This window comes from Trichechus manatus, unplaced genomic scaffold (assembly GCF_000243295.1).
Source record: "Trichechus manatus latirostris isolate Lorelei unplaced genomic scaffold, TriManLat1.0 scaffold00039, whole genome shotgun sequence".
Lineage (NCBI taxonomy): Eukaryota > Metazoa > Chordata > Mammalia > Sirenia > Trichechidae > Trichechus > Trichechus manatus.
Window position 1 is genome coordinate 19,368,683 of NW_004443975.1, and position 23,037 is coordinate 19,391,719.

General features: G+C 40.5%; 1 protein-coding gene across 2 annotated transcripts in view; it reads left to right on the top strand.

Moving 5' to 3' along the window:
• ESRRG (estrogen related receptor gamma) overlaps positions 1-23,037 on the top strand; it is a 641,420-nt gene that overhangs the window by 146,256 nt on the left and 472,127 nt on the right. Inside the window, exons 1-2 of one of the 2 annotated variants that reach the window (XM_004375934.1) lie at positions 11,330-11,349; positions 18,183-18,275. The gene's annotated coding sequence lies outside the window, so the exon portion shown is untranslated. Of the gene's footprint in view, positions 1-11,329; positions 11,350-18,182; positions 18,276-23,037 lie in introns of those variants that run through there. The other variant, XM_004375935.2, reaches the window with a different exon arrangement.

The window sequence follows — 23,037 nt, forward strand, 5'->3', positions numbered from 1 at the left end:
TTTTTAATGTTTTCCTTTTTACTAGTTTAATGGTTTTTTCCACTGCCCCCATATGGACAAATCATTAGTGAGAAACCCTATTGTTACTTTTAGCATGTACATCGTATCTCTGAAAGGGGCATGGGTTTATTCCTTTCTCTAAGTTCTTTAAGAAGTCATAAGAAAATATTTGAGCTACACTTTATATAATTTCAAAATAATTTGGCATCCTTTTTCCTTTGCCAGTGGAGCCTCTGCCCACATGGCTGTGTGATTTATGATGACATCACCGTCCTCTCAGAGGCAACATTATTATGTCACTGAACCTGAAGCAGTGAGGTCAGAAGTACAGGTGAAGTCGTTATGGGCCTGGAGTGCTGTGGCACAGCTCAAAGGAAGAGAGCACACAGGGCTGAGAGTAAGGACGAAGGAGTCGGGGCAGAGGGGACAAAAAAGAAGAAAGAAAAGAGAGCAAAGTTCTGAAATATGGATGTTGGCATAGGCAGAAATTTGGTCCTCAGCATTTTCATACTATGCTTTGGGAAATGAAAAAAATATATATATCATGAAGAAAGAAAAAACCAGGCAGCGAGCGAGCCTTAAAAGTTTGCTGGATTGCGTTACTAAGAAAGGTAGAAGGCGGAGGGCGCGGTCGTGCAGGGGTAACTGTTCAGCATATGTAAGTGCAGTCGGAAAATCACTGTCTTGCAGAGAATACTCGAAATTGGTCCCTAATGGCCTTGGTTTTTGTCATATGGTCTTGATTATAAGGCTAAAATTGCATTGCCATGCCTTTAGTGTGAACGAGATGGATGGATAATTATTATGTGCGCTGAATATCTTTCTGCAAGGAACAGCCAGGACATCCCTGGTCACTGTAGCTACCACTTCACCGGGCTGTCAGAATAGCTCTAAGTGGCCAGTTCATTGCCATATTCATATGGGGGAAATAGAAATGTGCCCCTGGTTGGTGTGCACACCCTTATACACATGCATACAAACATATGCAGACTGTACACAAACCTACATGGCCCAGTGGAGACTCTTGGAAAGAATTGCCACAGAAGCAGTTGCGTCAGTGAGAAGAGGACGCTGAAACGAGGTGGTGAGCGTGGTAGAAAATCGACGCCCGTTGGTGGTATCCGCATGCTGGCAGCTGGCACCAGTGCAGGGCCGGGAAAGACTTGAGGCGTTAGTTTAGCTTGCAGGAAGTTAAAAATTATTGACAATAGAGGTTGTCAAGTAAATAAGAAATGCTTGTAGTAGCCCAGTGATGTTAGAAACACTAAGAAAGAAAGGAAAAAACATCTCCCTTTCATTAACGTGCATCTTTTCCCCCAATTTGGCCATCTTGCACAGCTCCCAGGATCATCTCAGAAGGTAGATATAATTATCGTAATGAAAAATCCCGCCACTATTGCTGCTGAGAATGCGTTTCATTGGTGTTTAATAGTTGCCCCATCACCCTGACTGGCAAGGACATCAGGGCAGAGCGTCCCAGGGAATGAGAACAAACCCGGTGCTTTGTCAGACCCGACTGTGTGAGATTCAGAACTGCACTATGATCCATGACCGTGACCGGGAAACTCGTTCATCCCGGGAACAGTTATTATGGATCCTGGCCTTGTGAGGCTGTTGCTTCCATTTTCCGTGCAGCTCTTTGCAGAACATGGGCAGTTAGCTACGCGGGCCACTACCTCTAACACATCGAGCCTTGAACTTGGGGACTCGCATTGAGGAGACAAACGAACCACATTTTGCTGAAGATCTCATAGAAGGTCTGATGTGGGATCTGATACAGGTGAGAGAACAGGGCTCTGAGTCCAAAATCAGTGTTTGAAAGTATTCTCCTTGTAATATATAATCTCCTACTCAAAGCTCTGGTGGCGCAGTGGTTAAGAGCTATATGGCTGCTAACCAAAGGTCGGCAGTTGGCATCCACCAGCTGCTCCTTGGAAACCCTATGGGGCAGCTCTACTCTGTCCTATAGGGTTGCTATGAGTCAGAATCGACTCGACAGCAATGGGCTTTTTTTCTTCTTCTTTCACTCAAAGCCCAAACAAAGCCACTAACTCAGTGAGGAGGGAGGCAAGTCGGTTGATCAGATAATCGGCCAATAGCCCCAGCTCTTCTGCTGGTACTTTAATTCTCTTGATGTCGGGTTATATTGTAAGGTAAACCTGTTACCATCGAGTGGATTCCCACTCAGAGTGACCCTATAGGACAGAGTAGAACTGCCCCATATGGTTTCCAAGGAGTGGCTGGTGGATTTGAACTGCCGACCTTTTGCTCAGCAGCTGAACTCTTAACGACTGTGCCACCAGGGCCCCATATTGTAAGGTAAGGAGTAGCAAAACATTAAGGATGGATGTTCCTTTGTGAATGAAAGAAAAAGAGAGGAGGATAAAAGTACAGAACCAGATAAATAATATTTCCATGCAAAAATATCTAATGGAAAGAATCAGAAAATCTGTAACAATTATTTTAACATATTGAATACAAGCTTTTATTTTCAAGTATACATGTATATACGACACATGGCTCTGATATACCCAGTATCATGCTATACCACATTGTAGTTAAATTAAGTCTGGGATTCTAGGACAAAAAAGCATGAGGGTTACACCATTTTCGTACTGTTTTTAGCCTTCATTTCTATTGAAAAATGCTAAATTAGTAACATTTTATGATTCCTGATTTAGCTGTTTTAATAAGAAGCAGAAGCTAAAAACAGCCCAACCAAGCAGTTGAAGCCTTATCATAAACCGGTAAGATCAATAAGCTAAAAAAAGTATGGAAAGTTTTTGAGTGACAGCTTCAAAATGGAAAATCTAAATCTGTATCACTGCCTTCTGCTCCGTTGTATGGCGGTGTGTTGTTAAGCAGTCAGAGTGTTTTATTAGTGTCAGTGGATTTGTGTTTATGTTCCACACTGTAAACTATGCTTATAGCAATACATCTGTATTAAGGCATTAATACTGGGAGTGCTGCCTAAGCTTAACATTGCTAATATTGCTCAATGTGCAGCTTATTGGGCTGTAAATAGTCACATCAGTATTGACACTTGCTGCATCATCTAACTCCCTGGATAACGTGTCTGATGCTCCATGAGCATGCTGCTGACAGGATATAAAACATACCTGGTGAATACAGTGGTATTTCATGGACGTTGCGGGTCTTTCTAGCCTCCTCTGATCTTCCGAGAAGGAGTTCTACATGTAAAGAGGCCTCAGTGGATGTGATTGGATGACATCGTGTCTCTGTGTTAAGCATTTCACATGACCACTAATTTCAAACTGAAATCTCTAGCCCACATCTCTTGAAAACTCTCTGTAGGAGTTTTCGTTGGGTGGCGGCTCAGTATACTTAAAAAAAAAAAAAAAAAGTGTGCTTTCAGTATAGGGTTAAGACTAATTAATACGACTTTCTGGGATAGTCGTTTGCTTCCTACGGTGATGAAGTATAACTGCATATTCTGGGTGTATTCTTATGACACCTTCAATTTTGCAGGCACTGACTGCCTTTCTCATATACGTGAACCTATACTTTCGATCCACTTAATAAGAGAGGATGAACATCTCCAATAATGGTGTAAAATGATCTTTGTCACAAATAAGAAAAAAAAATAATCATTATCCAGAGTAATGGAAGAACATTTAGCAAATCAGGAATTCAGTTTATATTTAACCTTTTACATCCTCAGCTAGGTCTTGCCTCTATACAAAACTGGTTGTTATTTACTAATGAATTTAACAAGTTTTCATTGCAGGTTTATTACTGTATGGTGGATACTGTTGCCATGGGCAAGTCTGTTTTCTAAATCTGTTTTCTTTTGTTGAAAATCAAGTCAGTATTTCAAGTCTGTTTGAATTTGACCAGGCACACTCTCCCTTTTTGAAGGCTATGAACAATGTAAAGATCTTTCTTAAAGAAGTTGCCTTTAGAACAGGAGGTGAAACATTCACATAAATTATAAATACGCTGATTTTTCTGGGTGTTCCTACCTTTACATTGTAAAGATCAATTAAAAAGAAAAAGAAAGAAAGAAAAAAACAAAGAAACCCTTTGCCCTGGAGTTGATGCTGACTGACAGTGACCTCTAGTGTTTCAGACTAGAGCTCTGCTCCGTAGGGTTTTAAATAGTTGTGGTCTTATGGAAGTAGATCGCCAGGGCTTTCTTCCACATTGCCACTAGGTGGATTCAAGCTGCGAACCTTCCAGTTAGTAGCCAAGGGCAAATAGTTTGTGTCACCCAGGGACATTGAAAAGATCAATGACATATAGTAAATGAAGCTTTGAGTTCATTAGAGTCGGAAGAGAATAGTCATATCCAGTAATTCATGCCTTCATTAGTTCAACATACTTTCATGGAGCAGTAACTATGTGCCAGAAATTGTGTTGCTCTGTGGAGAATTAATGATACATGGAACACATTCTTTATCATAAAGACATAGTCAAATGAGATCATGTGTTTGAGGGGCATCGAGTTTTTGTTAATGGTGGTGGAATATTTTGGAAAAGGGTAGTGATGATGGTGGTACAACATGAAAAATGTAATCCATGTCGTTGAATTGTCAGTTTGGAGGTTGCTGTATTGGTGAAAGTTTCGGTGTGTATATTTGCACCATAATAATAATAATAAAAGAGATCACATATTGCAAGGTAATCCATAAGAAGTTATGAAAAACGCACTTCTTTGTTTTCCCAAACTCGTAAGAGAGGAAACAAATCCAGCAAATAATAGTGAATGACAAATACATTTTTTGTTAGTTTGTAATGTCTTGTTAATTTTTATAGAATATGATAAAGACAAACTCACTGAAAAGCAAAGATATTCATATTCTTCTCCTATCTTTTTCACCTCACTTATCTTATTTCCAGAAACTGATTGGGTAGTGACAGGAAAGAGACCAGGTTGGGTAACCTGTAAGTGATGACGGTTTATGATCTACTAGGTTAATACTGGGTGGGCTAACTATGCTGAACATTATTAATCTTGTTAAAAATGAAGATAAGCCAGTGTTGACTGCCTTTCTTTCCCTTGAAAGAAGCTAAGTACCAGAGTAGACAGTGAGATCAGAGAAGAGAGACCTTCTCAGCCAGAAAGCAAGAAACGCATGCTCATCTTTTCACAGCCTCGAAAGTGTGTGCCCTGATGAACCATTCATTTCCCCCTTAAGGGACTTTTAATATGATTTCACTTATTTTGTGGTAGATAAACCTGCAGGCTTTGCATGTTTGCATAGAGCGGCTCTGTGGTTAATGTACGGGAAACCAAGAATGGGGAGTCACCAAGAAAGTTTCCTTTGGCTCCTTTCATCCACATCCAGAAGCGGGGAGCTGGAGGTGGATGGAGTTGGTCAAAACATCTCAGCTCGAGAAGCCAGTAGAAACAGGAAACATTAAGCTGTATAGCTTCAGAGTGGTGAAAGTGTTGGGAGGCAGAGTGCTCCATTCTTTTCTAGTGGGTCCACCGACAGCACCTAGATCAGTGCGGAGACCACGGTGGACACCCATCCTGTCTTAGTTATCTAGTGCTGCTACGGAAAATACCACAAGCAAATGGCTTTAACAAACAGAAATTTATTCTGTCACAGTCTAGGAGGCTAGAAGTCCAAATTCAGGGTGTAAGCTCCAGAGGAAGGCTTTCTTTCTGTTGGCTCTCGGGGAAGGTCCTTGTCATCAATCTTCCCTGGTCGAGGAGCTTCTCAGTGCAGGGACCCCAGTCCAAAGGATGCACTATGCTCCCGGTGCTTCTTTCTTGGTGGTATGAGGTCCCCATGTCTCTCTGCTCACTTCTCTCTTTCATATCTCAAAATAGATTGGTTAAAGACACAATCTAATCTTGTAGATTGAGTCCTGCCCCATTAACATAACTGCCACTAATCCCGTCTCATTAACATCATAGAGATAAGACTTACAACACATAGGGAAATCATATCAGATGACAAAATGGTGGACAATCACACAATACTGGCAATCATAGCCCAGCCAAATTGATACGCATATATTTGGGGGACACAATTCAATCCATGACACACCCCCACAGTACATTTTAGTCCCATAAAGAACTCAAAGCACTTTAGACGTGATGTGATTGTTTCTTTGGCCTAAATAAAGCCTTGCTGCAAAATGGCAGCAGATGAAGGCCAGAACCCCAGGGACTTAGGAAATCCAGTGGTTTTGCATGAATTCTTCATTGCTTCCTTTCTTAGTTGAAATGTTCAGCTTTGGTCTAAAAAGCAGCTGAAAACCTTATGCAAAGAGCTGTAAACAAACACCCACTGAACCATCTGGTCTCCTAACACATACAAGTGATTAAGCTTCAGAGCTATGATTGTTAAATTTCTGAAAAACACAACAATCCTAAACACCCCCAAATAGACTCCTTAAACATGTTTGTAGGGGAAAGTGGGAGGTGGTTTACATAGTAAATAATCTGGAGAGGTTCAAACCGTTTTTTTCTTTTGTTTTATTCCTTCCTCCCTCCCTCCCTGCCTCCCCTCATTCCGCCCTCCCTCCCCTCCTTTGTCTCTTCTTTCTTTCCTCATGGGGCTTTAGATGCAAACATAGGGGCTAAATACATGTTTATAACCCCACTATACTGGAGCCCTGGTGGGACAGGAGCCCTAGTGAGGCAGTGGTTAAGAGCTATGGCTGCTAACCAAAAGGTCGACAGTTTGAATCCACCAGGCACTCTTTGGAAACCCTATGGGGCAGTTCTACTCTGTCCTATAGGGTCACTATGAGTTGGAATCCACTCGACTGCAACGGGTTTGGTGTTTTTGTTTGTTTCATACTGAGTCTGCATTGTTACCAACTTAGAATAGTTTCTTATCCTTACCTTTGTTTTTAGTTTTACGCTTGATAGAGTGGAAACGTGCATACTTGCACATACATATGTACATGTGCACACAAAGGGGTGCCTTAGTTCTCCCTAGAATATATGAGGCCATCTCTACTATTTGCAAACAATGAATTCACTTTTTTTTTTTTTTTTTTAGTCCCTACTGACTGAAGAAGATCAGGTCAGGGGGGAATTAGATACGTGAAAAACTCATTTTAATTGTATTATATCCATACGGTCTTTAGAGTTAATTTCCTTGACAAGTCGTAGGGCATATGGATTGGATTCTTCATATATTTCTTAAAGTGGAAATGATTCCAAATTGGCACATTTCATTTGGGTGACATCACTAAAAGGAAAAAGAGTAAGCTGCATACTATACTGCAGGTATCTGGAAATAATGCTGGTTTCTAGCTGATGACTGTTGAAATGAATTACCCAAGCACCTAAAACCAAAAACTCTTAAATGAAACAAAAATTGAGATGAAATAACAATACCATATTAGATTCTCTATTTCAGTCTTTCCAGTCTTGGCCAAATTTATCGTATCAGCTGAAAGAAGAAAGGAAATAGTTGAGAGAAGAGGAGAAAGAGTATTTAGCTGTGATAATGGTAGCTGGTATATCTAACAAGCCCCCAGATAGCTGATCATTCAAACATAACAGAAGTTAATTTTTCTCTGATGTAAAGTCCATAATGGATGTTCCTGATTGGGGTGGTGATTTCAAGTGGTGATTTGGTGACTTGTGCTCCTTCTGTCTCACTGCTGTCTGGCTTTAGTGCATGGTTTCCAAAGTTGCCGTGATCATCTGCAAAAGCCTATGGAAAGGGAAACAGTAGGTAATACTGTGTTGGGGAAGGTTTAGGGCCCAAGTCTGGCGTGGTAGCTGTCACTTCTGCTCACTGCCATGCAAGAGAACTCAACCACATGCAAGGGAACCTGGGGAATACGGTCTAGCTTTGTGCCAAGGAAGAAGAGGAAATGAGATTGGCAAACTGCTGGCTGGTCTCCACCATAGAGGAAAAGAGAAGACAAAGACAGGTGTTGATGCAGGACACTCTATTGCACTTTTTATTTGCTAAGAAGGGAACTAAACTGAAGCCTTTTTCAGTGATGTACTGGTAAAGTGACTCGGGGCTGGAGGGGACGGCAAGGGATGGGGAGCTCTGATTTGTAGCTTTTGCTAATTTTCTTAGTGTAAATACTCCCACTATGGTTGATTTCGAGCAACCAACATGAAGTCATGAAGTGTGAATTTGAGAAGAGATGCATTGAATCAGCTCCTACAAGCTGGTACAAACCACTCCAGGACTGCATTTTACTAACGAATTCTGAGAAAACACGTCTGAGGCAGCCTATTTGTAGGAAGGAAGTGAGTGTGCATTTTTCCTTTAGCATTTGACACAAGGAAAGATTCACTTTAGGATGGACTTCTTATCATCTAAAAATCCATCAATGGGATGTATTTTATCCACAATAGATTGGCGCATTCGTTTTTTGAGTCCGAGAAAAACAGCACCCAGGGCACGTGAGTCAAAGCTGCCCAGCTGTACTGAATCATGGATTAGGCCCAGGCAAATTTAAAGCCTCTGGAACAGAGTACAAGGAGTGTACTGAGAAATCAGATGCCACCACTGGAGTATGTATATATATTCATGTGATTATTCTTGTAATTGTTTTCCAAACATAGGGAAGGACTTGGAGATGGAATGTGTAATGGTGATGAGAGAAAAGGAGATGCCAAGGATGATTCTATTGTTTCTGTCTTGGTGTAATTTCCTGTGAAACAAATAAAGAAGGGACATGAGCTGGTCTTGTTTTTAAAAAAAGACTGAAATTCAAATGCATGATCAGATCTCAACTGGCTAATTAATTTTGTTATTAACAGACCAAAAAAACCCAAAACCAAACCCGTTGCCGTCGAGTTGATTCCGACTCATAGTCGACCCTATGGGACAGAGTAGAATTGCCCCATAGGGTTTCCAAGGAGTTGTTGGTGGATTTGAATTGCCGACCTTTTGGGTAGCAGCCATAGCTCTTAACGACTGGGCCAGCAGGGCTTAACAGACCAGTTGTTGTATATTCTTCTGAAATTTCCACTAATGCTTATCCACTTTTGCTGTCCAAAGTTTCAGGCCGTGTACTGAGCAGTTTGATTTCTAATAGTTTGGTAGCTGCTGATGATATCATTTCCCTGCCACCTTGGTATCTTCCATTTCTTTCATATCCTTCTACATATTTCATTAAAGATAGGGTGAGCTGTTAATTATAACCTGACTGATGTAATGAAGAGCTCTTAATAAATCATCAGAAGTGTTATGTCATACTCACTACCAGAAATGGTTTGTTGGGACTATACAAAGTTGGCCTTAGAGCTTGTCCCTGTGAATTTGCAGTGTACTACCTCCAACGGTCACGTTACCCTGGAAGCTGGGTGGGCTGTGGCTTTGTCTAGCTCCAGATGTGTTCCAGCAGATTCTAATACTGTAAGCCAAGCTGTGTTTTCCCCCTAGAGAGAAGAGATCCAGTCTGTCTGCCCCAAACCAAAGTATCGTGGCCCAGATGAAGGGTTAAGAAGTATGATTCAGTACACGTCAATCCAGTTGTTTCTGCTCTGCATAGTTCATTTTCAGAAAAGTTAAAGATAAGCACCTCTTGAGCTGATCATGTAGTCTGGGTGTTCATTGTAAAGACTCAGGATTTAGTAGTTGATATTCATCGCTTTGTTTTAATTGGGAGGGTTACCATTGCATCTGTGTCTTCGCTAATATTCTGGCCTCCAACTTGTTTGGAACACAGGTGAGTCAGATCAAAATGTAAGGATGCATTCCATCTGTGATTTATTGGTTCTGGTGAGCTACTGGTTTGTTTGAAGCTGATTGCGATTTTTGGAAACTACTAAAATTGGTCATGACAGACTCATTGAGGGTCCTGAGATTTCTCAAAAAGTTCATTCATTCATTTAGTAAATAATGAGCAACTCCAGCAAGCAGCTGTCCTCCTCCTATATTTTCTAATGAATGTGAAAAAGTCAGCTCCTTTGAAACTAACTTTGCTCATGCCAACCTACTCTGTTGAATTTTTCTGTAAGCGTGGCCTGCCAAAAAAGCAGAACTAGGGCTTGGCACACCAGTTTTGTTCAGACCAACCATCAGAATCATAATGTTCTGAGTACAAAGCCCACTAATTGAATTTCATTCACTGCCTGAAATATAGCAGCCAAGGCAGAGAACACTGCTGGCTATTTTTTATGGGGTCCGGAGTCTAAAGTCATTGTTAAAATGTGAGTGATGCAATTTCTGGTGTCTTTCATTTAAAATGCTACTTGCTAAACAGTGTTTCAGATTAGTGTATTTGTAATTTAAATGAAGACAATACATCAAGCTGATTCTGAGAAGAAAGGAGAAGTTTAGGAAATAATTTACTCTTTTAGTGTGATCTACTGTAGGAAATAATAAATAAATAGGTAAGGAGGGAGGGAAAAAAAGGTTTGTGGATTTTAGGAGACAAAATAGAACCATTTCTAAGAGAGTCAGTCCTGATAACTAAATCTTTGTTTTCTTCAAGCTCACTAACAAATTCTGCGTAATTCATTTTTTATTCTCTCTTGGGGTCTGCTTGCAGATTTGCCTCAACAAAGGAAGCATCATGTTACATCTTTTAAATAATTGATGGCTCTCAGTCCAAGCCAGCTTGAAGGAAATTCTGAAAATAGATACCGATTAAGCAAATGCCTCCTTCCTCCCCCCCACGCCTGCACCACTCTTCACTCTTGCCTTTCTTCAGCAAAACCACTTTTCCCTCCACCTTTTGCTTCTTTGCCCTCTTCTTGACTAGTAGCTGCTGATGATATCATTTCCTACCACCTTGGTATCTTCCGTTTCTTTCATATCCTTCTATATATTTCATTAAAGATAGGGTGAGCTGTTAATTATAAGCTGACTGATGTAATGAAGCTCTTAATAGATCATCAGAAATGTTATGTCATACTCACTACCAGAAATGGTTTGCTGGGACTATACAAAGTTGGCCTTAGAGCTTGTCCCCGTGAATTTGCAGTGTGCCACCTCCACGGGTCACGTTACCCCGGAAGCTGGCTTTGTCTAGCTCCAGATGTGTTGCACCAGATTCTAACTGTGAACTGAGCAGTGTTTTCCCCCCGGAGAGAGAGGACATGGCCATCTGTTACGGATAGAATTGCATTCCCCCCAAAATATGGGTTGTAAATCCTAAACCCTGTATCTGTAGTTATAATCCCATTTGGTAATGGGCTTTCTTTGTTATGTTAATGAGACAGGATTAGTGTAGGGTGTGTCTTAAGTCTATCTCTTTTGAGATATAAAACAAATTAGACAAACAAGCAAGAGAAGCAGAGATGGGAGAAGAGAGATGCCAAGCCACATGAAGATCGCCCAGGAGCAGAAGCTCAAAGAGACAAGGACATTCCTCCAGAGCCAACACAGACAGAAAGTCTTCTCCTAGAGCCAGCACCCTCAATAAGGACTTCTAGCCTCCTAAACTGTGAGAAAATAAATTTCTGTTTGTTAAAGCCACCCACTGTGGCATTTCTGTTATAGCAGCGCTAGATAACTAAGATGCCATCTTACCTCACTTTTGGTGTCTAAGACTTGGGAAAGCTATCGCTACTTTCAGGCAGCTGTGAGGGTCAAATGTTACACTGGCCCATGGTGACCCTGGCTTCTAGTCATGACTGTAGTTGCTTCGCCTTCCAGGACCTCTGATTGCTCACTGGTAAAATGAGGGCTTTGGACTGGATCATCTCCAAGATGTCCGTGAGCTGTAGCCTTCTTGCATCCTCCAGGGAAGGGAATGATAAAACCAAGGGGAAGTGGTACTCCATTTGATTTGGGGTGCTGTCTTAGTTTCTTAGTGCTGCTGCAACAAAAATACCACAAGTGAGTGGTTTTAAAGAACAGAAACTTATTTTCTCACAGTTTAGGAGGCTAGAAGTCCAAATTTAGGGCACTGGTTCTAGGGGAAGGCTTTCTCTGTCCGTTCTAGGGAAAATTCCTTGTCTCAGCTTCTTTAGCATTCTTCTCTGCATTCCTCAGAGATCTCCATGTGGCATCCATCTTTCCCGCATTTGTGCTTGCTTGTCTCTGTGCCTAACCTGCTCTTTTTATATAGCTCAAACGTGACTGGCTTAAAACGCACCCTACACTGGTAAGGCCTCGTTAACACCACAAAGAAAACCCTATTCCCCAATGGGATTATAGCCACAAATATATGGTTAGGATTTACAACACATGTTTTGGGGGACGTAATTCAATCCATAACGGGTGCATTTACGTGACTCTGAGTTTGAGTGAAAGGAAGCTGTATCTGCCCTGTTGGTTAATCTTCCTCTTCCTTCCTGTCATCTTTCCTTTCTCTTAGCCTGTTACTTATTTCTTCTCTTTCCCTACTTATCCTCTTTCTTTTCCATTCCTGACTTTCCACGTTTTCAGTATTCAAGTAGAAAGAAAGTGACTGGCAAAGTTTTAGGATTGAGGACCTTGGCAGACTTACTGAAAAAACCACTTATTTTTAAAATATCCTGTCCTTATTTGTAGAAAAGCTTTCTCCTTCAGAAGTTGCATCAGATGGTAGCCAATATTATTGAATTTGGGAAGACTAACTATAAAGTGGCAAATATTGAGAGATCTAAATCTGGAATTCTAAGCTTGAGCTCAATTCAGCTGGGGGAAAGAAGCCTTCCATTGCTTCCATCACTGCGGGAGCCGAATCTAACTTGGTGGATCATTGTCCAGGCTCAAATCCGCCACAATCTCTAGCCCACGCTTTCCTTTCAAGGGACAATTTTAGATATCATGTTGATTATATTGTTACATTTTCTCTCTTATTGGCAGAAACTTCCTGGGGAACTGAGGTCATCTTGGCCCCACATCTTCCCAGTAACCAGTAGCTGACTGTATCTCCTGTGCCTGCCCTGAATAATTTTGTCTAATTGCCTTTACTGAAATCCTGAAAAAAAAAAAAAATCGTCAAACAATCAAGCCTGTTTAGACAAACAGAAACAGCGTATGACAGGGGGTCTGTAAAGTTGAGGAATTTCTTCTGTTTATCTTTTATTATCTGACTGTATCAGAAGGTTATGTTCAGAAGGATCAAAGGAACTATGTGCTTCCCCCCTTTGAAATGTTGACTTCTGCTACCCATTTATTTTCTGACAGCATACGACGCGTAGGCTTTTGTATCTGTATGTAAGTAGCTTACGAGTAACTCTTGTTCCATTAAGATGTACTCCTAAGATTTCGGGATCCCTCACCACAGTTGTGTTGTAAATGGTTGGGTTCCACTGTAATACTACTATGTTTCAGGAATATTACGTGCTAAATGGGTTCTCTTTTCATTGGAATGACCATTCTTAGTACCAGTTAGGGACAGGAAGAACAGATCTTTCTACCTCTGATGGTAGAGAGGTAATACCCATCTTTCAAGGAAGTGGTCACAACAACAGAGTTTGTTGGTGGGGTGTTGGTGGGGAATGGGGTGGGAGGAGCGGTACAGGTGCTATTGTCTTGAGGTCAATGACTTTGTGGGTGAAGGAACACTAGTAATTTAGTTTTCTATATTTGTTTTAAAAATATTCTCTAGGATAGGGAAGGGAATCCAGATGCTTCCTTCTCCAACCCCACACTGTACAACCATCTGAGGGAGAAGGGACATACCATTCACATTGTCATCTGGGTGAAAGGTGCCTCTTGCAGTTGTGTGGTACAAAATCCATATAATTGTACCTGGTAGTTCTTTATTTCTTTCTTTATTTTGTGCTTTAGGTGAAGGTTTATAGATCAAATTAATTTCCCATTCAATAGTTTATACACAGATTGTTCCATGACATTGGTTGCAATCCCCACGATGTGTCAGTACTCTCTCCTACCACGCCTGAGTTCCCCCTTTCCACTCACCCCTTCTTGCCTTTTCATCTTTGCTTTGGGGCAGATGTTGCCCTTTTGGTCCCGTATAGTTAATTGTTCTAAGGAACACTTTTCTCACGGGTGGTATTGTTTATTTTATAGGCTTGTTTACAATTTGGTTGAAAGGTGATCTTTGGGAATGGCTACAGTTCCAAGTTAGAAGGGTGTCTAAGTGTCATAGTCTTGGGGGTTCCTTCAGTCTCTCTTGGACCAGTAAATATGCTCTTTTTATGAATTTGAATTTTGTTTTACATTTTTTCCCACTCTAACTGGGACTTTCTATTATGATGCTGCTCAGAGCAGTCAGTAGTGGTAGATGGGCACCAACTAGTTCTTCTGGTTTCAGGCTACTGGAGGCTGTGGTTCCTGTGGTCTGTTAGTGCTTTGGACTAATTGTTTCCTCGAGTCTTTGGTTTTCTTCACTGTCCTCTGCTCTGGTTGGAAAGAGACCAATAGTTGTATCCTAGATGGCCTCTTGTAAGCTCTTAAGATCCAACATGCTACCCACCAAAGTAGGATGTAGAACATTGTCTTTATGAAGTATGTCATGCCAGTTGACCTAGATATCCCCTGAGACCATTGTCCTTAGCCTTCAAGCCCAGTAACTCTGTTCTGAGAGGTGTTTGATTGTGTCTAGGATGTTTCCATGACTTTGCTCCCTGTGTGCTCTATCGTATATATAAATATACATGCAGCACATACAAATATGTATGTAGAACTATCCACAGTCAAACCTATATATGCATTTGAGTGTACTCCCATAGACCCTCCCACACCAATTCAGCATACATATCTATCAGCATACATATGTATGTATCCACTCATAAATTATTGTTTGTTATTACTGTTGTTGCAGGATTGTATTTACTGTCATTGCCTTTTATTCTTGCATACTTCTCACTTGCCTTGGTCATATTGTGCTGACTTCCCCCATATTGTGTACTGCCTTTCCCTTCAACAAGGTTAACACTTGTCTACTCTCTAAACAGTGATTTTTCCTCCTTCCCTCTCCCATCCTTGGTAACCATCAAAAAACATTTCCTGTGTGTAAACTTTTCTTGACTATTTATAATAGTGGTCTCATACAATATTTGTCCTTTTGTGATTAACTTATTTCACTCAGTATAATGTCTTCCAGATTTATCGATGTTGTGAGATGTTTCGCAGATTGTCATTATTCTTTATTGTTGCATAGTACTCCATTGTGTGTATGTACCACAATTTGTTTATCCATTCATCTGTTGATGGACATGTAGGTTGTTTCCATCTTTTTGCTATTGTGAATAATGCTGTGATGAACATGGGTGTGCATATGTCTGTTCTTGTCACGGCTCTTATTTCTTTAGGATATATACCTAGGAGTGGGATTGCTGGATCATTTGGTATTTCTATTTCAAGCTTTTTAAAGAAGCACCATCCCGTTTTCCGTAGTGGTTGTACCATTTTGCACTCCCACCAGCAGTGTAGGAGAATTCCCGTCCCCCCAAACCTCGTCTTCATGTGGTGTTTTCTATTTCTTTGATCGGTGCCATTATTGCCGGGATGTGGTGGTATCTCATTGTAGTTTTGATTTGCATTGTGCCTGGTAGTTCTTAATCCCAAAATAAATTCCTTTGTAGTCAGTTCATATGTCCAATCTCAGTAATTAATTCAGTATAGGTGGTTCCTGGTTTGCAAAACAAGTTGTGTTGCAATGTGTATTTTAAAATTTGGTGTTTGGAATTCAGAATATTTGCAGCCAAGAAAAAATGAGATAAATAGTAGTGCATTTTCTAGGTTACCCACAAAAGTCTTCTGAACTCATAGTGTAACTGAACTTCTGAAGGTTCACAACAGTCTTGTTTTCTCTTCTCTGGTAATTATCTACAATGTTGAATAAAGAAATCTTCCACCTGGGTTGGTTGTCACCATTTAATACAGAACTAATCTGGGGAAATGTATACTGCATTTTGTAGTAAGAATAGAACATAGAGGTAACAGAATCTGATTCTAAATACTCTCCCCATTGTCTTCTTCTACCCATGAACCCTGAATGGGACAGAGCATGAGGTGGGTGTAGAAGAATATGCAGAAACTGGAATGGTAGGAGAACAACTGAGGAGCTAGGCTCCAACTCATTCTTCACCTCTCCCCCAAAGAACTCCCAAATAGCCAGATCCTGACTGCCCAGAGGACAACTAGCTCATGTACCTTTGGGATCAGAACACTTCAAATGCTTCTGCAAGGAATTACAGAAGCCCTAGGCATTCATCTGTTCTCCCCTTGCAACCACTCCTAAAGCTCTTATGCATGAGTGACAGGGACCTTAGTGACAAAGATCATAATTGTTCCTTCCAAAGTCTCCAAAAGCAGGACCCACGGCCTGCTGCTGACCTGGGCAGCCACCCGTATGTATGGGCTACTACAACTAAGATGATCCCAAGTTGAATGACTCTGCGCAGAGACCAGTTGTATGCGTGAGATCAAAAGGAGAACTGCTTCCAAAAACGATCATGGAAATGTTAACATTATTTTGAATTTTCATAGATTTTGGAGGTAGAATTGACAATTTACATAGTTAGAAGTTGTACGCCACAGGCATAATGGTCATAGGCGATGGCAGCGTTACGTGGATGGCAGTAGTGTTGACAGTAGTGGATAGCAGCAACGTCGACCAGGTGATGAAATCAGTACCTGAGGATTTTTGTGTATTCAGAGCTTTCCTTTTCACTTGGCGAGTCCTGTGCTTTCTTAAAGAAAAGGAAAAAAAGAAGTAACAGTCTAACTTAGCCCCCATCAGTCTCCTTACCCTACAGTGTCGGTTGGATTGGTTCTCCCCTAATGTTTATTTATACTTACGCAAATCATGGCTTTTTAATAGGCCTCCTGTGTTCACAGCCCTAGAAAGTAGATAGGATTGGATTATCACATTTGAGTTGCCTTGTCTTCTTTTTCACTCATGAATATACTGGAAATGTCCTATTTGTATCTGCAAAGCACCCCCCTTTCTTGATTCTTTTCTAGCTTCCTTCAAATGGACTCTAACTCTTGAAGACCCCATGTGCTAGACCTGTTAAATTCTGCTCTATACTGGAAGCCTTCTTGGACTGTGAACTTAGTTGCTCTTCAGCTCCCACTCTGTGCAAGAACTTATTTTAAAATTATTACCCAAATTGTTTTCTTTGTTTTCTGTTACCCAGATAGTTCTCTTCAGTGTTAAAGGAGATGATCAAAGAGTGATTCCAGTTGCTTTTTGTAGAGTTGGCTTGTTAAGGGGAAGTTGGAATTGAAACCTCAAGCTTGTTTAATTGTCAAGCATTTTACTTTTAACTTCACTCTTTAAAGAAAAGGAAAAAAAAAAATCTGTTGATTTGAAGGGTGTCTTTAGTGACGATGGCTTAGAGGCCCCTCTGAGAATCTCCTAATCGCAATACAGGAATCTCTTTGAAGTATTCACTCCCCAAAGTCTACAGTTACCATACTCATGCCTTAAGGGGTATGATGGAAAATGGCCTCATGCCATTTAGTTTTCCCACATCTCGTACTTAATAAACGGCACCAGAGCGTGCTCCTAACAAACTGTTAGGGGCGTTTCTATCGTCAGCTGGTCACAAATTTCCTCTCTTTGCCTTTCCCTGAGCAGCAATCCAGTACAAAATTCCCCTTCAGGATCTAAGGGATCACCTTGTTGCTGTTTACAGTACCTTTCTATGAGGGAAAAGATGAGAAGTACTACTTTAATCATGTGGAATTGACGTTTTTGTAGGTCAAAACTGGTCGGACATCAGCAGTTTCCTCGGGTTCAAATTAGTAGCTTCCTTTGAAAGACATTCTCCATGAAACAGCATTTCTAAGAGCATGTTTGATTAAAACCTGCCACGGAATTGTTTAAAACAGAAGCTTCAGATTTTCCCAATCAGAAAGCTTGCGAGTCTACCTGTTTCCTTTTATCTTTCTCTGAGGATCCTAGAAATAAGAAACAAAGCCCCTTTATTTGGAGAAATGCATATATTTTGAGAATAATGTAAAATAAGTAGAAAGTCCCTTGGTTCCTCTGAGGGAAATTTTTTTTTTTTTTCTGAAAGTTATAAATGAGCGTTATAATGGAAAATGTTTTGGAACGATAACCAGAGTGTTTGCTATAAATAAGAGAGGAGCGGAAGATTAATAAATCTGAGAAAGCTGAGGAGGAAGAAAAGTTAAAATAAGAAATGAAGATTGTACCTTATTTTGAGTGCTAATACAGCCCTGGGTATATATATAGGAAAATCAAAGACTTGCTAAAGGCAGAGCGTATTAAGTCATAGCTATTAAGGTGTACTTAACTGTATTGCCTGGCAGATTTTATTAAATACAGCGGCCAAGAAAATTGACCTCACTTTTTTTTTTTCTTTTTTTGGGTTGGATCCTTGCTTCCGTCACATAAATGAACAGAGCTGGCAATTTACTGGTTCATCAATGAAACAATATTAAAATATGAAGATGTAAGGAAACAAATCCTACGCTAACATTGTTGCAGTTTGAAAGGTAAGCTGTCCCCTAGAAGATTAGGAGATATTAATGTTCTTTTAAAATCTACATAACACAGTGCCATGCGATACTTATTACAGGGGTAAGTGCCCTTGTGACATCTTTGAGTGTCACTGTGGTCCTGGCAAGTATTACGTTAACAAAGTCAGTGAAAAGGTTCCCATTATTCCCACCTTCTCTCTTTTAAAATGAAAAAAAAATCATTTTTTTTATGCTTTTAAAATGTTTGATTGTATGGGATATTCTTCCTGAGTATACACTGCAGTGATCATGTGGTTTCTTTTGTAGGGTTTTGCCCTTGCTTCTATTGATTTCCTATATTGACCAGTAAGCCCTGTTGTCGGAGTCAGACAATTGATTAATTTCCTAATTCCTGTCCCTATGGTAATGCGTAGAGAAGTAAAAGATTATTTTTCTTCACATCTTCTCCATTACTTAAAATGAGAAGTCCTCTCTTTCAAATTCTACCTTCTAGAAACTTATTAAAAGCTCTTGCTCCGCCATTAGGTAGTTACCAATTGCATACCCAGTACTTTTCAAGAATTTCTAGATGCTGAACGTCCTTCACTCCATTTCTAAAGTGCAATCATATAACACCTACTTTTGCAGGTTACCATGAACTATAGTCAGTTGGTCTGCTAGACCTTCACTTGGGTCCATGAAGCCCCTTGTAATGACTATCATATGTGGGTCATAGCATGGAGGGCTTCTGCCAGTGAAGAGGGTCTGAGCATCCATCAGCCTCTCAGATGCGTTCATAACTGCAAAAGGGTGAAGAACCACTGCCCTAAATGGTTAGCTCCTCCGTTATCGGTGTGGGTGCTCGCGAAATCTGCGCGCACTCACTGCAATAATGCCTGCTCAATCCTGTTTGGTATTGATCCCTCTGGAGTAAGTCAGTTTTCCTGAACGGTATTCAGCAGATGCCTGCTTCAGTGTGGAAAATGGTGCTTGAGAAGTTGAATGACCTCTTTCATAGAGCCCAAGTTGCTTAATTTGCCAGTGGAGGATAATTTAGGAAGTGGGAGAAGATGTTTCCATGCTTGAAATGGATTGAAACGAATCTGATGTTCCCACTGCTGCTTTGGCTCATACTCTCATAAAAGGGAGCTCTGGCCAAAAATCATTCAGTTCTGTGATTCTGGGATTTCATCCGCTGTTCCATGTAGCATTAGTTTGGTTTTTTATTATTGGCCGTCCTTGAATATGTGCTCCTTACAGACTGCATGTGTACCTTACTTTAAGAAAACTTGGAGGAAAGGGGGTTAATGACGATGGAAATATCTCGTTGATTAAGGGTAGGGTTGCACAGCTGATTATTGTAATTTCTGTCAGTAAGTTGTACACCTGTGAAAAGTTAAATTGGCAAAAGCGCGTGATAGATATATTTACAACAACAACAGAAAAAAAAAAAAAAAGAGTAACTGCTGAGGCTACATATGTACAACCAAAAACCTCATGGGTTTGGTTTGGAGGTTTAGGGTCATGGTTTCATGGGACATCCCACTGAATTGGCCTAATAACATGTTTAGTGCCTCTATGCTACCGCCCAGTTTGATGCGTAGTGCCTGGGGTCTTAAAAGCTTGCAAGTGGCCGTCCAAGGCACAACAATTGGTCTCTATCCACCTGGAACAACAGAGGAAGAATCAGAGTCAGGAATAGGAGGAGAATATGAAATGTGTGGGTAATTACCTTTATCAGCAACTGCCTCCTTTGCCATGAGACCAGCAGAACTGGATGGTGCCTGGCTACCATTACTAAACATTTTGATCAAAGATTCCATAGAAGAATCCTGATCAAAAGGGGGAAATGCAGAACAGAATTTCAAATTCTCATGGATTCCAGACTTTCTGGAACGATGAATGTTGGATGAACCCCTAAAATTATTGCTGTGAGATAATCTTTAAACCTTAAACCAAAAATATTCCCTGAAGTCTTCTTAAATCCAAACAGTAGTTCAGCTTAACTAGTGAAAAATATCTGCCTTGTGCATTATGCTCTTTTAAGAACCATCTATACGGGATCGAATTGACAGCAGCAACTTGAAAGATTAAATAGGAACCTTATGGGGTGGGAACAACTCAGAAAAGGGGGGTGACATTGTTTACATGACTCAAAGAATGTAACCAATGTCAGTAAATGGTGCATGTAGAAACTACTGAATTGGTGTATGTTTTGCTGTGTATATTCTCAACAACAACAACAAAATAAGTAAAAGTTTATATAGAAAAAATCTTGGATATGCTTCCAAATTCATGCTTACTATGCCATTGCACCAAGGAACGATTATTTGCACTCTAAAAATAGCTTGGCTTCATAAAATAATTTATCATAAGATTCCTTTAAATAACCAGCTCTCTTAGAGCATTTAAAATATGATTTGATTTGAAAAATCAATGTCCACTCCATCAACTTTTGAAGAACACATCTGCTTTGTAATATGAGGCAAGTGAAGGGGAAGAAAACAAGCAACCAGGAATGAGTGGCTTAAGTGAGCTGAATAGGAATTATTTTTAATTTAGGAAAGAATTTGCTCTTCTAGAGTTTCCCAGGGAAAACACTTTCACCTTTATCACTTCCAAAGTGTGTAAGAAGGAAAAAAAAAAAAAAAAAAAACAGGCCAATTTGAGTTTGCAAAAGAGAAATCTACGTCTTTGGTGGGTCGCGTTCTGCATTCTGCATGTGTGTAAAAGCGAGGTTTGCTTTGATCCTGACTATTAAAAGTTTATTTTTAAACGGAGACTTGGCAGGAATCCAGCGATGCTCTTTCCCTGCAGCACGTCGCGGCTTTCAGGTCCCCAGCCCCGCAGAGTGCAACTAAGCAGCCAGAAGTAGTTGCAAAGTGTAGTCTTGATGGGTGCTGAGGGTTCCCCCCCCTTCCTCACCTCCATTTTTGAAATTCAAATTGAATGCAATTTTCAGCTCATTTGAGCCAGAATATACTGTTGCTGAGCTTCAGTGGCTCTTAAATTCAAACTCACAGGAGAAAACAGATATCATCTGTCACAGAGGGTGGGAGAGAGAATACTCCCTGCATTTTATTCATGGGAGGCAGAGCTCTAGTAACTAATTCAAACCTTTCTGAGTAATCGACTAATCATTCACCAGCAAACTTATCAACAAATCAATGAAACCTTTAGGACACTCATCTTCTGAAGTCTGAGAGCGTTTTATCTCTCCCTTTGGAGAAGTAATTGTTCAAATCTCTTTTGTATTGTTGGTATTTTAATACCTTTTTTTTTTTTTGCAAACGGAGATGGGCTATCACTGCCACCTTTTCTCTGCCCTTCCTCAATCTTTTTATTGTTTCCATCTTTAATGTCATTGTCAGTGCTATTTATTTATGCCTGAGAATTAGCAGAGAGCTTACTGCCAGCTAAGTGGGGCCAAATTTTGGAGTTATTTCGTTGCTAAACAGACTGCCTGGAAAATATCCTTCTTTCTTAGGGCACATAAGAGAAAAACCAAAACCAAACCCATTGCCATCAAGTCGATTCCAACTCACAGCGACCCTATAGGAAAGGGTAGAACTGCCCCATAGGATTTCCAAGGAACAGCTGGTGGATTTGAATTGCTGACCTTTTGGTTAGCAGCTGAGCTCTTAACCGCTGTGCCACCAGGGCTCCAAAGAGTACGTATTAAAACAAGAAGACCCACTCACGCAGTTCTTGAGTTTTGCTTGTGTGGCTTACCTACAGGGTGGATGTGCCACGGTGTGTCAGGATGAGACTGCGTATCTTCTACCTCTGGGTATGTGCAAATGAATTTGAAGTGATAATTAAACCAAAAAAACCAAACCCACCGCCCTTGAGTGAATACTGACTTATAGCGACCTGACCCGTAGGACAGAGTAGAATTGCCCCGTGGGGTTTCTAAGGCTGTTAATCTTCACGGAAGGAGATTGCCTGGGCACTTAACCACTGTGGCACCAAAACACTGAAAACCAAACCCATTACTGTCGAGTCGATTCCAACTCGTAGTGACCCTATAGGACAGAGTACAACGGCCCCACTGGATTTCCAAGGAGCAGCTGGTTGATTCCAATTGCTCACCTTTTGGTTAGTAGCCGAGCTCTTAAGCAGTGTGGCACCAGGGCTCCTCAAATGATAATTGGGATGGTAAATAAACAGGGCAACTTTGCCCTGTGTTTTTCTTCACTGCTCCCTTGTCTTAAAATGCACAGTCAAAAGATGACTGCATTCACTTACCTTTATTAGCCTCTGATAATAAATTTAGGTCAGCATCAAGACTTCAGGTTTGCTCTTACAGGTTTTAATTTTAAGTCCTACAGATTACCACCTTTTTCTTTTCTCGTATTCATTTATTTCCTACATATATCCCTCCTTGATTTCAGAAAGGATGTGATGTGGCAATTCTAATGTCAAAATGTAGGCTAAATACTTTACCACTGGTCCTTATCTTTGACTATTTTGGTATGAGCCAAAGTTTTCATGGGCACATGATGGCCGTTAGCTATCTCTTCATTTTTTACTTCCCCATGAGTTTCACGAGAGGTAAGTTAATTAGATGTTATTTCAAAGTAGGAATGAAACAGTTTGATCTCTAAGCACTATCATTCCTAATGAAATTAGTTCATAACCATTATACTTGGAGTGGAAATATATTTTCCAGTAAGTGTATGATCGTATCTATACTCACATAATATGTATATGTATTTACACCTCCCCAAGATTGTACAGGAAACCCTGGTGGTGTAGTGGTTAAGTGGTCTGGCTGCTAACCAAAAGGTCAGCAGTT